Source organism: Cervus canadensis, chromosome 4 (genome assembly GCF_019320065.1).
Source record: "Cervus canadensis isolate Bull #8, Minnesota chromosome 4, ASM1932006v1, whole genome shotgun sequence".
NCBI lineage: Eukaryota > Metazoa > Chordata > Mammalia > Artiodactyla > Cervidae > Cervus > Cervus canadensis.
The window spans coordinates 59393632-59409741 of record NC_057389.1 but is presented as its reverse complement, the minus strand read 5'-3'; the positions used below and the strand labels follow the sequence as shown (position 1 = coordinate 59409741).

Here is a 16110-nt window from a genome sequence, read left to right as displayed (position 1 = left end):
TCTGGGTTGAAAGGAAAGGCAGCTTGTATTTCCTTGAAATGCCAATACCAAAATTCTTTACATTCCAGCTAAAAATGCTTCGCTCACCATTAGACTTTGGCTTCTGCCCTGTCTTTTATACCCTGGTTTCCATTTAGATTTGATGTATAACTATCAGTGGTTAACTCAGGGTCACATATTCTTCAGTCTTTGTCGCAAGGGGGGTACTCCCCAAGTGTGATTAATAGAAAGCTGGGGCTGCACCAAATACAGTGGAATAGGGAGACCCTTCCATAGTCCTTCCAGCTGATACCCTAGCCTCTCTTCTGACAGCTGTCATTCCAGTTTATGCCCCTCCTTGCCAGAGAGCAGGGATCTACCTCAAACAAACCCAGCCGCGAGGGGCTCTTCCTGTGAGGACAACAGGAGAAGAAAAGCAGACAGACAACGTGGAGGCTGTGAGTACCTTTGAAACCAAGGCTGCTGGTTGGCTGGGTTTTCTCATATCATAGTGATCCTACAGATGAGGAAAATCAAATATTTCTAATTCCTTGGGCTCAGGACATGGGGAATATAATCCCCATGCTTTTAATTTATAGGAAGTCAGTACAGTGACTTCCCACCTCAACTCACAGGACCAAATACATTCACTCACTCACTCACTCACTCATACACTTGTCAAAGAACACTTGCCTAAAATCTATTATTAAAGCACTAAGAAAAACACTATAGAGGGTTCAAAGATATACTGGAACTCAACATTTCCTGGCTCCAAACATCTGGAGCTGCTAAAGTCCCTGCACTTTCCAGCAGTCCTCTTGGTCAGACGTACCTTTTCAGTGCCAGGTCAAGAGCATGGCATACCAGAGAAAGAACAGCCCTTTTATTGCATCAGTGTTACCTGGCCCTTCACTCTACTCTGAAGAAGCCAGGCAGAATTTCAAGAAAGGTCTGCAAAAATGCTGCTGGTGACTCTAAGACTGGAAATGACAACTAGCAGGGGGAAAGATGAAGAGAGGTTGTACTGACATAGCCAGAGGAAAGGAAGAAAGTTTTGTGGAGGAAAGAAAAAAAAGTAATGAAAGGACAACAGTGAATAGCTGGTCTCTACCTGGGATGGCACTTTTTAAAGCTCAGTTCAAAATGTCTAGCATAAACACCTGCCTGCAAAGGATCCTTGGAGGCAGCTTAACTAAAATGTCTATAATATATATTATGCTAAATGCAGGGAAATGGGTAGATAGACATCAGCATTACTGAATATCTATTTCATCTCTCCTTCCAGCCCACAGATTTAGTCAAAAACCTAAGGAATTTTTTGTGTACTTGGGTGTGTGGCTGATTTTTTTCTCTCACTTTTCTGCCATATTTTTCAAGTTTTTTTTTTATAGAAACATTTAAATATATTATTTTATAAAAACAGAACAAATCTGCGGGCTTGGAGAAAGGGACCTGGGTCAGACTGCACATTGCTGAGTAGACCAAGAATTCCAGAACTCCCAGGAATCTTAATACCAATCACTGCCAATTTCCCAATCTGTTGGCTTTTCTAAGTCTAGCAGTTAATAAGGGGATAATAACATCTGCCTTCCTTAGAGACTTGTCCTGAAGATCACAAGACGAATGTGTGAAAGTGTTTCTTGAGTATCAAGTACTTAATGAGTGTGAGACAGTATTATTCCAGCATTACTCCAAAAAGACAACTTTCTATAAAATGAAGAGAGAATAGGGATAAATATAAAGAAGGTAGTGATTTACATGAACTTCCCCTCCATTTGAGTTCAAACAAATCCACAGAGTAATTCTGACCAGCAAAAGCTCTCTCCTCAAGACATCTGAAGCAACAACAGAAAGAGAAATTCAGCATCAAGAATCTATTCCATGTCAGGTAACTTGGTGATTGTGAAACCTTCAAGTCCTAGGACTGAACATCTGAGAGGTCTTCCCACTTTTCAACCCTGGTGGACTCTGACCCCTAAGGGGAAACACTGAAACTCAACTGACATGGAAGAGACCTAGCAAAGTTATATTTGAAACTGCAAGAGATTGACTGATTTCCCCCGAGACTGGCCCTGAGTTTGTTTTGAGTTCTCACCCTGAGGTATTTAGCTCTCTCCCACAGGAGTTAGAGAAACTAATTAATTAAGTCTGACAAGAAGCAGCAATGAGTACAGGGCTACAGACTTTTACTGACACTAGTCCATGGCCAAATATGTTTCTCATTCTGGCTCCTATTTCCAGTGCACATTAGAATAGATGATGTCAACACCAGCCGAGAAGACAAGTTATCTCAATACTCAAACCCTGGCAGGAGAATCTGTGCCCTGACTTATTTTTAGTGCTTTTCTACCTTAGTAATCCAGTCAGCTAAAGAAAAGCTAGCAACGGGACTGTTCTCTGAGCTCACCACCCTTATTTATCCTTTAGCAATTAGCAAGACATTTAATCACCTGGGGAGAATCTATTAGGAGTTTGGGGTCCCATCACTCACAGATTTTTAGAGGCCACAGAGGATTATTATCCTAACCCAAGTGGAAATGTGGGCCTCACTATCTCACTGGTAGCAATCTTTTACTCAAAGGAGAAAGACACGAAAGAAAGGTAGCTAACAAAAACAGATATGGATAGCCTATCATTTTTATCAACAGGGTGGAGGATGGCGTGAAAAGAAAGAATTGTGTTTTACCTTTTATGAAATGTTAGAACTTAAACTAGGGCACACATTCTCCCTATCTTAAATTTCAAATTGGACTGTTACTAGGAGTTTACAATGAATAGTTAGTGCCTGTTTACCAAGATGCAGAAAGTGAAGCATCAAAGATTAATCAGTACTTCCTACATTTTTGCATTTGGATTTAACCCCAAATATTTAACTTTATTTCAATCTCATACAGCTTGTGAGGACAGATTTATCCAACACCAGCTGTCCTCATATTTAAAAGCTGCTCCACAAAGATAAATTTAGAATCAAGGAAGGATCATATTCCTCAGCAAGAATTCTGCTCTATGCCCTACTGATGCCCTGAGCCACAAATGACAAACCAAATACCAGCATTATTGTTGTTTTTCTTGGACATTTCTTTAGAAGCCACAGTGTGGCAGAAACAGCATACACCACACAAGGCATGAGCCCTAAACTCAGAATTGTACCCACGGGTATAAATTTATTCCCAAGGTTATTTCTCACCAAAGTGGGAGGAAGGTATGTATTGTTTTGACAGAGCAGGGAATGAAGTCACCTATCACACATACCCACCCCCTTGCTTTTTCTTTTCTTTTCTTTTTTTTTAGCTTTCCACTCCAGGAATTTTCCAAACTTGCACAAGGCTCAAATTAGATTGAAGTCTGGGTAAGATACAACTGTTCATTAAATCAAACAGAAAGACCAAATGCCATCATCTTGACATTAGATATTTAGTATGACAACATATTGCATTAACAAAATAATGAAGAATAATCTCAAGATTCTAAAAGATTATTTAATATTCTCTTTGAATGAAGTCTAACTGTAAAAGTATAGTTGTAAAAATACATCATTAATGTTCATGTGCAATTTGTATGTCTTAGGTCACTCAGTTGTGCCCGACTCTTTGCTACCCCATGGGCTGTAGCCCACCAGGCTTCTCTGTCCATGGGGATTCTCCAGGCAAGAATACTGGAGTAGGTTGCCATGCCCTCCTCCAGGGAATCTTCCCAACCCAGGGATCGAACCCAGGTCTCCCACACTGAAGGCGGATTCTTTACTGATTGAGCCACCAGGGAAGTCCATGTGCAATTTGGAAGATCGTATTTCTCAACAGGCATTTTACAAGAGTAGAAAGCAAAAGTGACTAATAGACACACAAAATATACACAACCTCATTCCAGATTAAAGAAATGCAGGTTTACAAAACGATAAGATGTCAAATTCTAAGGATTGTAAGGAATGATTCTCAAATAACTACTGAGAATGTATCATTTTAGAAAAGGGGAATTTGGCCTTAACTATTAAACTTCAAAATGCATATTTTCCCCCTGTAATTCCACTGCTATAGATAAACTTACAAAAGCATTCAAAGGTGTATTTATAAAGATGCTCACCTAACTGTTGTTTTTAACAATACAAATATTCTTCAACAGGGAAATGATTATATTAACTATTATAAACCATATGAAAATTCTATGTAGGAATTCAGAAGAATGAATTAGACTTTTGTGTGCTATTATCAAATGATGACCCAGATATATTAAATGGAAAGGCAAAGTGTAGAATACTATAAATAGTATGATTGCATTTATGAAAAAATAAAATGAACTGTATGAATGTATAATTACATATATAAGGGCTCCCCGGTGGCTCAGACGGTAAAGAATCCACCTGCAATGCAGGAGACCTGGGTTTGATCCCTGGACTGGGAAGATCCCCTGGAGGAGGGCATGACAACCCACTCCAGTGTTCTTGCCTGGAGAATCCCCAAGGACAGAGGAGTCTATCAGGCTACAGTCCATGGGGTTGCAAAGAGTCAGACATGATTAAGCACAGCACAGCACATAAAGGATATTAAAAACTGTTAAAATAGAAGTTAGAGACTAGAAGGGGTCAGCTTTTTTTAATTTTTATTTTTTATTGAAATATATGTGATTTACAATATTTCAGGTGTACAGAAAAATGATTCAGCTTTTTTTTCAGATTCTTTTCCACTGTAGGTCAGTATAAGATATTGAATATAGTTCCCTATGCTATACATAGGTCCTTGTTGTTTATTTATTTTATGTATAATAGTATATATCTATTAATCACAAATTCCAAATTTATCCCTCCCCCCACTTTCCCCTTTGGCAACCATAAGTTTGTTTTCCATGTCTGTGAGTCTATTTCTCTTTTATAAACAAGTTCATTTGGATTACTATTTTAGATTTCACATATAAATGATATCACATGATATTTGTCCTTCTGTCTTACTTCACTTAGTGGGCTTACTTCACTTAGTATGATAATCTGTAGATCTATTCATGTTGCTGCACATGGCATTATCTTGATCTTTAATGACTGAGTAATAGTCAGTTATATTTATACACACCACATCTTTTTCCATTCCTCTGTTGACACTTTGGTTGCTTCCATGTCTTGGCTGTTGCAAGCAGAGATGCAATGAACATTGGAGTGTATATACCTTCCTAATTAGAGTTTCCATCTTTTCTGGATATATGCCCAAGCGTGGGATTACTGGATCACATGGCAGTTCTACTTCTGTATTTTCTGAGGAACCTCCATACTGTTTTCTACAGTGGATGCACCAACCAACATTCCCACCAGGAGTGCAGGAGCATTCGCTCTTCTCCACACCCTTTCCAACATTGATTTGTAGACTTTTTGATGATGGCCTTTCTGATTGGAGTGAGATGATACCTCATCGTGGTTTTGATTTGCAGTTCTCTAATAATTAGCAATGTTGAACATCTTTTCATGTGCCTTTTGGCCGTCTGTATATCTTCTTTGGAGAAATGTCTATCTGGATCTTCTGCTCATTTTTTAATTGAGCTGTTTGGTTTTTTATATTGAGTTGCACGAGCTGTTTGTATATTTTGGAAATTAATCCGTTGTTAGTTGCATTATTTGCAAATATGCTGTCTCATTCTCTAGGTTGTCTTTTTATACTGTTATGGTTTCCTTTGCTGTGCTGAAGCTTGTAAGTTCAATTAAGTCCCATTTGGTTATTTTTGGTTTTGTTTCCATTACTCTAGGAGATGTATCCAAAAAAAATATATCGCTGTGATTTATGTCAAAGAATGTCCTGTCCGAGTTTTTCTCTAGAAGTTTTACAGTATCCAGTCTTACATTTAGGTCTTTTACCCATTTTGAGTTTATTTTTGTATATGGTGTTAGTTGTTGTTGCTATTCTGTCATATCCAACTCTTTGCAACTCCATGGACTACAGCACAACAGGCTTCCCTGTTCTTCTCCATCTCCAGGAGTTTGCTCAAACTCATGTCCACTGAGTCAGTGATGCCGTCCAACCATCTCATCCTCTGTAGTCCCCTTCTCTTCCTACCTTCAATCTTTCCCAGCATCAGGTTTTTTTTCACTGAATCAACACTTTTCATCAGGTGGCCAAAGCTTCAGCATTAGTCCTTCCAATGAATATTCAGAACTGATTTCCTTAAGGACTGGCTGGCTTGATCTCCTTGCAGTCTATGGGAGTCTCAAGAGTCTTCTCAAACACCACAGTTCAAAAGCATCAATTCTTCAGCGCTCAGCTTTCTTAATGGTCCAACTCTCACATCCATACATGACTACTGGAAAAACCATAGCTTTGACTAGATGGACCTTTGTTGATAAAGTAATGTCTTTGCTTTTTAATATACTGTCTAGGTTGGTCATAACTTTTCTTCCAAGGAGTAAGCATCTTTTAACGTCATGGCTGCAGTCACCACCTGCAGTGATTTTGGAGCCCAAAAATATAGTCTGTCACTGTTTCCACTGTTTCCCCATCTCCTCTGCCATGAAATGATAGGACTGGATGTAATTTTCACAATATTGATTCTTCTTACCCAGGAACATGGAATCTCTCTCCATCTCTTTATGTCACCTTTGATTTCTTTCATTAGTGTCTTATAATTTTCTGTGTACAGTTCTTTTGTCTCCTTAGTTAAGTTTATTCCTAGATATTTAATTCTTTTTGTTGCAATGGTGAAAGGGATTGATTCCTTAATTTCTCTTTCTGATTTTTCATTGTTGGTATATAGAAATGCAAGTGATTTCTGTGTATTGATTTTGTATCCTGCAACTTTGCTAAATTCACTGATTAGCTCTAGTAATTTTCTGATACTATCTTTAGGATTTTCTGTGTACAGTATGTCATCTGCAAACAGAGAGCTTTACTTCTTCTTTTCCAATTTGGATTCCTTTTCTTTCTTTTTCTTCTCTAATTTGCTGTAGCTAGGACTTCCAGAACTATGTTGAATAACAGTGGTGAAAGTGGACACCCTTGTGTTGTTCCTGATCTTAGGGGGAATGGTTTCAGTTTTTCACCATTGAGAATAATGTTTGCTGTAGGCTTATCACATATGGCCTTTACTATGTTGAGGTAGGTTCCTTCTATGACCATTTTTTTAAGAGTTTTAATCATAAATGGGTGCTGAATTTTGTCAAAGGCTTTTTCTGCATCTATTGAGATTATCAAATGGTTTTTATCTTTCAATTTGTTAATATAGTGTATCACATTGATTGATTTGCATATATTGAAGAAACCTTTCATCCCCGGAATAAACCCAACTTGATCATGGTGTATGAGCTTTTTGATGTGTTGCTGAATTCTGTTTGCTAAAATTTTGTTGAGGATTTTTGCATCTATGTTCATCAGTGATATTGGCCTGTAGTTTTCGTGTGTGTGTGTTGTCTTTGTCTGGTTTTGGTATCAGGGTGATGAAACCACCTTTTCTTCACTATATATTCTTGCCTCCTTTGCCACAGATTTATTGACCAAAAGTGCATGGGTCTTTTTCCATCCTGCTCCATTGATCTGTATGTCTGCTTTTGTGCCAGTACCATACTGTTTTAATTATTGTAGTTTCAAGCACCAGTTCTTTGGTGCTCAGCCTTCTTTATGGTCTAACTCTTATATCCTGTACATGACTACTGGAAAAACCATAGGGTACCTGATTCCTCCAGCTCCATTCTTTCTCAAGATTGTTTCAGCTATCAAGGGTCTTTTGTGTTTTCATACAAATTTAAAAAATTTTTGTTCCAGTTCTGTGAAAAACACCATTGGTAATTTGATAGGGATTGTGCTGAATCTGTGGACTGCCATGGGTAGAATGGTCATTTTAACAGTACTGATTCTTCCAATCGAAGAACACAGTATATCTTTCCATCTGTTTGTGTGGTCTTCACTTTCTTTCATCAGCATCTTATAGTTTTCAGAGTACAGGTCTTTTGCCTCCTTAGGTAGGTTTAGTCCTAGATATTTTATCCTTTTTGATTCAATGGTAAATGGGATTGTTTCCTTAATTTATCTTTCTGCTATTTTGTTGTTAGAGTACAGAGATGCAACAGATTTCTGTATATTAATTCTGTATTCAGCAACTTTACCAAATTAATTGATGATAGTTTGTTTTCTGGTGGTGCTTTAGGATTTTCTATGTATAGTCTCATGTCATCTGCGAAGAGTGACAGTTTTACTTCTTCCTTTCCAATCTGGATTCCTTTTATTTCCTTTTCTTCCCTGATTGCTGTGGCTAAGACTTCCAAAACTATGTTGAATAGAAGTGTCAAGAGTGGGCATTCTTCTCTTGTTCCTGATCTTAGAGGGAATCCTTTCAGCTTTTCATCACTGAGTATGATGTTAGCTGTGAGATTATCATAGATGGGTTTTATTATGTTGAGTCAGGTATCTTCTATGCCCACTATCTGGAGTTTTTTTTTTTAATCATAAATGAATACTGAATTTTATCCAAAGCTTTTTCTTAATCTACTGAGATGATCACATGGTCTTTATTCTTCAGTTTGTTAATGTGGTATATCACATTGATTAATTTCTGTATACTGAAAATCCCTCACATCCCTGGGATAAATCCCACTTGATCATAGTATATAATCCTTTTACTGTATTGTTGGAATTGGTTTGCCAGTATTTTGTTGAGGATTTTTGGCATCTATGTTCATCAGTGATACTGGTCTATAATTTTCTTTTTCGTGACAGCTTTGTCTGGTTTTGGTATCAGAGTGACAGTGGCCTCATAGAATGAGTTTGAAAGTGTTCCTTCCTCTGAAACTTTTTGGAATATTTTCAGAAGGATAGGTATTAACTCTTGTCTAAATGTTTGTTAGAATTCACCTGTGAGACCATCTGGCCTGGACTTCTATTTGCTGTGAGGTTTTAAGTTACTGGTTCAACTTCAGTACTGGTGATTGGTCTGTTCATATTTTCTATTTCTTTCTGATTCAATCTTGGGAGCCTAAAACTTTCTAAGAATTTGTCCATTTCTTCTAGGATGTCCATTTTATTGGGATACAGTTGATCACAGAAGTCATTTATGATTCTTTATATTTCTGTGGTGACAGTTATAACTTTTCCTTTTTCATTTCTGCTTTTATTGATTTGGCTTCTCTCCTTTTATTTCATAAGAAGTCTCATTAAGGTTTATCAATTTTGTTTATTTTTTCAAAGAATCAGCTTTCAGTTTCATTGATCTTTTATATTGTTTTTTCAATCTCTATTTCATTTATTTCTGCTCTTATCTTTTTGAGTTCTTTCCTTCTAATAACTTTGGGTTTTGTTTGTTCTTCTTCCTCTAGTAGGTTTAAGAAGGGAAGGATCAACTTTTATTTTTCATTTTATACCTTCTGTACTCTGAATTTTTAGAGTTTTTGCCCTAAGCATCTACTACTTTTATCATGTTAAAATTTTTGGCACTCACAGGTTTGTTTCAATTCTCTGAAAGATTCAGTTGCATAGAACATCACAAGTTCCTAAAAATACTTTATGAATCAAAAGAATTAAGTTATACTCAGGGTAGTTTTGGAAAACTCAGCAGTGGCCACAGGACTGGAAAAGGTCAGTTTTCATTCCAATCCCAAAGAAAGGCAATGCCAAAGACTGCTCAAACTACCGCATAATTGCACTCATCTCACACGCTAGTAAAGTAATGCTCAAAATTCTCCAAGCCAGGCTTCAGCAATACGTGAAACCATGAACTTCCAGATGTTCAAGCTGGTTTTAGAAAAGGCAGACGAGCCAGAGATCAAATTGCCAACATCCGCTGGATCATCGAAACAGCAAGAGAGTTTCAGAAAAACGTCTATTTCTGCTTTATTGACTACACCAAAGCCTTTGACTGTGTGGATCACAATAAATTGTGGAAAATTCTGAAGGAGATGGGAATACCAGACAACCTGACCTGCCTCTTGAGAAATCTGTATGCAGGTCAGGAAGCAACAGTTAGAACTGGACATGGACCAACAGACTGGTTCCAAATAGGAAAAGGAGTACGTCAAGGCTGTATATTGTCACCCTGCTTATTTAACTATATGCAGAGTACATCATGAGAAACGCTGGGCTGGAAGAAGCACAAGCTGGAATCAAGATTGCTGGAAGAAATATCAATAACCTCAGATATGCAGATGACACCACTCTTAGGGCAGAAAGTGAAAAAGAACTAAAGAGCCTCTTGATGAAAGTGAAAGAGGAGAGTGAAAAAGTTGGCTTAAAGCTCAACATTCAGAAAACTAAGATCATGGCATCTGATCCTATCACTTCATGGCAAATAGATGGGGAAACAGTGGCTGACTTTATTTTGGGGGGCTCCAAAATCACTGCAGATGGTGATTGCAGCCATCAAAGTAAAAGACGCTTACTCCTTGGAAGGAAAGTTATAACCAACTTAGACAGCATATTAAAAAGCAGAGACATTACTTTGTCAACAAAGGTCCATCTAGTCAAGGCTATGGTTTTCCAGTAGTCATGTATGGATGTGAGAGTTGGACTATAAAGAAAGCTGAGTGCCAAAGAATTGATGCCTTTGAACTGTGGTGTTGGAGAAGACTCTTGAGATTCCCTTGGACTGCAAGGAGATCCAACCAGTCCATCCTAAAGGAGATCAGTCCTGGGTATTCATTGGAAGGACTGATGTTGAAGCTGAAACTCCAATACTTTGGCCACCTGATACAAAGAGCTGACTCATTGAAAAGACCCTGATGCTGGGAAAGATTGAGGGCAGGAGGAAAAGGGGGCGACAGAGGATGAGATGGTTGGATGGCATCACCGACTCAATGGACATGGGTTTGGGTAGACTCCAGCAGTTGGTGATGGATAGGGAGGCCTGGTGTGCAGTTCATGGGGTCACAAAGAGTCGGACATGACTGAGCGACTGAACTGAACTGAACTGAACAGGGTAGTTTTAGCACCTGGGCTCCCAGGTAGCTCAGTGGTAAAGAATCCCCCTGCCAATGCAGATGCATGTTGTATCCCTGGGTCAGGAAGATCCCCTGGAGAAGGAAATGGCAATCCACTCCAGGATTCTTGCCTGAGAAATCCCATAGACAGAGGAGCCTGGTGGATACAGTCCATGAGTCACAAAGAGTTGGACATGACTTAGAGACTAAAACAACAACACATTTTAGTGTATCCTACTTCTCTGAAAATTGGTTATTCCTATAGCTTGGTAGAATTGTCCAGAATTTCATTCATTTTTCTAGAACAGATAACAAGGAGGGAATTGTGTTCATATAGCCCTCATATTTTGAAAATGGATTTGACCCTCCAGATTATATTTATGCCTTGTTGTCATTTCAATGATTAGGAAAGATTTAGTATCATACAATCTAATTTCAGGAGAATATTAAGTATAACAATACTTTGAGCACATTAAATCACCAAAGGCATTCATAAAGGGACCTATGATCTCAGGTTCAAGAATCCAATGAGGTAACACTGAGTAAATGGCAGGAAATCATGTTCTGATGGGGGAGAGCACTCTGTAGATTATAAAATGTAATAGAAATTTAGACAGTAGAATGTCTATTTTGTTGGGTCTGCTGTCTAACCTGATTTCACCAAGCCTTAGGCTGGACATAGGATAATTACTCAAAGTTTACTGCAGAGAAAATCCTACCACAGATGTAGGCTGATGTAGTGATTTTAATTTCCTTTTGGAAGACCCTATAGGACGGATTCTCCATAATATTTCTTTTCAGTATGTGTGTGTGTGTGTGTGTGTGTGTGTGGTTTTTCAACAGACATCAGGTGCATAACACATAATAACTCATATTTTGAAACTATGAATTAACATACATGGTACTCTTCTACTTTATCTTATTTATTGGTTCATGTGCTTAATGTTATAAACCCTTTACTCAACCCAAGAACTGGAACAAAACCAATAACTTACAATATCTATGTGCTCCTCCCCTTTCTCTTCCCCTCACTGTTCCTCAATTGTTACCACTATCATATTTTTGTGTGTATTACATCTTTACTTTTAAAACAGTCTTATCAAGGTATATTACTGTACCTTAAATTAAAATAGGAAAATTAAGCAGAATAAATTCATTCATCCACTAATAGTACAATGAATTTGATGAAGGGCAGGACTCTGCATTAGACATTATGAGAGATATACAAACACCTGAGACAGCAAAGCACTGTACCTGGCACTCAATATATTTTTCACTGAATTGGATCAAGCAAAAAATTTACCAAGTACATATAATATGGCTGCATTCTTAAATAAAGAAGGGATTGGCAGGGATCTATTGGAATTTGGACAAAGAGATCTATGATCCAAACAACTTCCCAGGGCCAGTTTTAAGCAAGTAGCTTCCTTTTTGCCAATCTCCTCCATTTTCCTTCGTGCAATCTTCTTCATCTAGCATTAAAGAGCCAGGAGTTGAGTCTCTGCTACTTGATACCCAATCAGAAACTTTTACCCCATCTGTTCTATACATGATGACAGATAAATCTCCCTTAAGTCCTATCAGGTCACTCTATACCCAGTACAGACCTACAGTGATTCCTTAGCTCATTATATGATCTAAAACCTTACCCTGACATTCAAGGCTCTGAGGGATTTGATACTAACCAATCCTTCCAACTTTCTGTCTCCTGTCAAAATGACTTACTTATATTTCTTATGAATGCCTCACAATTTAACCAATGTTAAGACGCTTTGCCGTGCTATTTGTCGAAATGTGGTCTATGGATCAACAGAATCAGTTTTATCTGGAAGCTTGTGAGAAAAGCACCATTTCAGGTCCCCACCCAAACCTACTCAATTTGAATCTGCATTTTAGCAAGATTTTCAAGTGATACATATACACATTAAACTTTGAGAACCACTGTGAAATTATAAAGTGCTTTTCTCTGGTGCTTAAGGAACTGTTATCATCAATTATTTCCCTACAGAACATGTATGCACCTAGAAAGCAAAGGGTTATCCAAATTATGTTATCCAATTATGCTGTTCAGCCCTCAGAAACAAAGGACTACACAGGATTGACTATTTTGGTCTCAGTTCTGCAGCTAAAAAGGTAACTAGAATCATCTTCCTTACTCTATTGTCTGACAAACCAGACCCAACATAAACAACACACCCACACAAACACACAAGAACATACACACATAGGGTCTTCTGTCAATAGGATTTTTAGCAGGAGAGGAAACTGCAAAACAAAGGGATGTTAGGGACTTCCCTGGTGGTTCAGTGGCTCCCAGTGTGGGGGGCCTGGGTTTGTTCCCTGGTCAGGGAACTAGATCCCACATTCCACAACTATACTGGAGCAGCCAAATAAATAAAATTTTTTTAAAAAAAGAAAGAAAGGTATGTTAAAGCCTGACATAAATATCAAAATTGTTTTGAGATCAATTAGATAGTCACTGTAAGTCCCCTTTAAAGTAAAACTGAGAGGCTAGATTTACTTGATGTACTCCCAGGTCATGGTCAATAGTCTATGATTCCAGGGGACAACACTTCTGCAGTCCCCGAGGTCACTGCAGGGACCAAGGACAGCCCTGAGATTAAGTCTGAAGCTGCAAAGCCTGACTTCCTCTCTTGGTCCTCTCTAAACCCCAGCTTCTTTATAACCTCCTCGAAAAGCTTCTGCTCTACACGTGTGTCTACTATCTTGACACTTTCATCTCTGACATTTCTAACTGCCCTTGCCTCCATAAGCCTGTCACTGTCAACACTTCTTTCTCCTACTCTCTACTCAGCTTCTTGGTCTCTCACAGGGTTCAACATTGCCAAGGTGACAACAAGCTAATTAAACTGTGCTACAATAAGAAAGTTAGGGAAGAAGTATGTCTTGATTAACCTATGCTAATCACCTTTGCCCCTTCCCCTTGTGCATTCTTTGGTAACTTTGTTTTTATTTTTTACTGAAGCATAATTGAATCACAATATTGTGTTAATTACTGTTGTACAGCAAAGTGACTCAAATATACACATATATATATACACACACACACACATTCTTTTTCATATTCTTTCCATTATGGTTGATTACCAGACACTGAATATAGTTTTCCGTGCTATACAATAGGATCTTGTTGTTAATCCATTCTGTATATACCAGTTTGCATCAGCGAATCCCAAACTCCAAGCCCAACCTTCTCTCACTCCTCTCCCCTTCGGCAACCACCAGTCTATTCTCTATGTCCCTGATTCTGTTTCTGTTTCGTAGATAGTTTCATTTGTGTCATATTTTAAATTCCACACATAAGTGATATCATATGGTATTTCTCTTTCTTACTTCACTAAGAATAATAATCTCTAGTTGCATTGATGTTGCTGCAAATGGCACTATCTTGTTCTTTTAATGGCTCAGTAGTATATCACTGTATATATGTACAACATCTTTTTTTACTTCAAAAGATTTCATATTAATTGCACAACATCTTCTTTATCCATGCATCTGTCAATGAAAATTTATAATAGGTTGTTTTCATGTCTTGGCTATTGTGAAAAATCCTGCTATGAACATGGGATGCAAACTGTCTTTTTAGATTAGAGTTTTGTCTAGATATATGCACAGGAGTGAGACTCATATGGTAATTCTATTTTTAGTTTTCTGAGGAGCCTCCATACTGTTTTCCACAGTGGCTGCATCAACTTACATTCCCATCAACGGTGTAGGAGGATTCCCTTTTGTCCACACCCACATTTAATGATGGCCATTCTCATCAGCATGAGGTGGGACCTCAGTGTAGTTTTAATTTGCATTTCTCTAATAATTAGCAATGTTCAGCATCTTTTCATGTTCCTATTGGCCACCTACATTTCTTCTTTGGAGAAATGTCTCTTTAGTGCTTCCGCCCAATTTTTGATTGGGTTGTTTTTTTGTTGCTGAGTTGTATCTGTTTGTATATTTTGGAAATTAAGCCTTTTCGGTTGCACTGTTTGCAAACATTTTTGATAACTTTCTTGAGAGAACTGACCTGGGGTATCATTATACCATATTCTGGGGCAGGGGCTGGACCTAGTGAGAATTTGTCCTTTGGGTCTCAATATTTTTATTCATTGAACACACTTTCAGCTCTGCCTCTCCCAAGCTCTCTGATATGGGTCTTTGGAGTTTTGACCCAAAGCTATTTCATATCTCCCAAAAGAAATCAGTACAGTTACCACACAACTCTCTCACACTTTGGAATCAGCTTTTTATACACCACCCAGTTTGATTAATCTCAATACCACATCTAATTTCTTATATATCTAAGCATACATATATATATATCTTATATATCTAAGATTTCTTATATATCTTGTTTATTCTAATAAACAAGAGCACTGTCAGTTAAGTTTCTGACCCAGTGTCCTGTATATGAGAAGATTATTAAATGGACATCTCTGTTCATATGCTTATTAGGTCCCTCCTAAACCCAAAGCTATATAGATACAGTAAGCAAGACAGTGGGGGTATTAGGAGAGAGACAGAAACACAAAAGAGAAAATCATGAAATAGATTCAAAGAAGTAAAACAAACCTGAATTTTGACAAAGGCTAGGCTTTTCATTGGAACCTAGGTCCCCTTTCCTCCTATTGCTCAAGAAGTACACAGGTCAAGAAAGTATATTTCATACAGTAGAGGTTAAAAGCTCACTGCTCTAGAAAAGGACCGTGTTGATTTTATTCCTGACTTTACTGTTTATCAGCTATGTGGGTTTGGGCAATGTGTATAACCTCTTTAAGCTTTTTCCTAATATATAAAATGGAATAATATGTCTACATCTTGGGATTTTTGTAGGAGTGAATGAAATAATGTATATAATGTGATTAGTACAGTGCTAGTGACCAATCTCATTTTAAGTTGTTAAAATCAAGCTCAGAGAGGACTACTGTACATGATCTGGTTTGGTCGTTTTTGTTGTTTTTTTTTTTTCCCCTCTCTAATTTGCAAAGCCTGCTTAATGCTACAGATTCTCCTCTCTAGGACTCTTTTAGTTTTAGTTACACATAGTTCTAGCACATGCCGCTGTCCATGTGGTGGGTAACCTGACTCCCAGCTGAGGACAGTATGTGGTCTTAACTGTCCTTGTGCACACAACATTCCTTTTGGCAATAACTCTGCATGTGTGTGATGAGGGCAAACAGAAATGGAAGAGCCTTTTTTAAAAACTGAGCATGATCTTATAACATAAAAACTTATGTACTTAAGCC

At 37.9% G+C, this 16110-nt stretch overlaps 1 protein-coding gene across 3 annotated transcripts in view; it reads left to right on the top strand.

Moving 5' to 3' along the window:
* The first annotated feature begins 217 nt into the window (after window positions 1–217).
* The window catches only part of LOC122439884 (palladin-like), a 41399-nt gene continuing 25506 nt past the window's right edge, over window positions 218–16110 (top strand). For 2 of the 3 annotated variants that reach the window (XM_043465428.1, XM_043465427.1), the window contains exon 1: window positions 218–437. The gene's annotated coding sequence lies outside the window, so the exon portion shown is untranslated. Of the gene's footprint in view, window positions 438–3270; window positions 3329–16110 lie in introns of all 3 variants that reach the window. The other variant, XM_043465426.1, reaches the window with a different exon arrangement.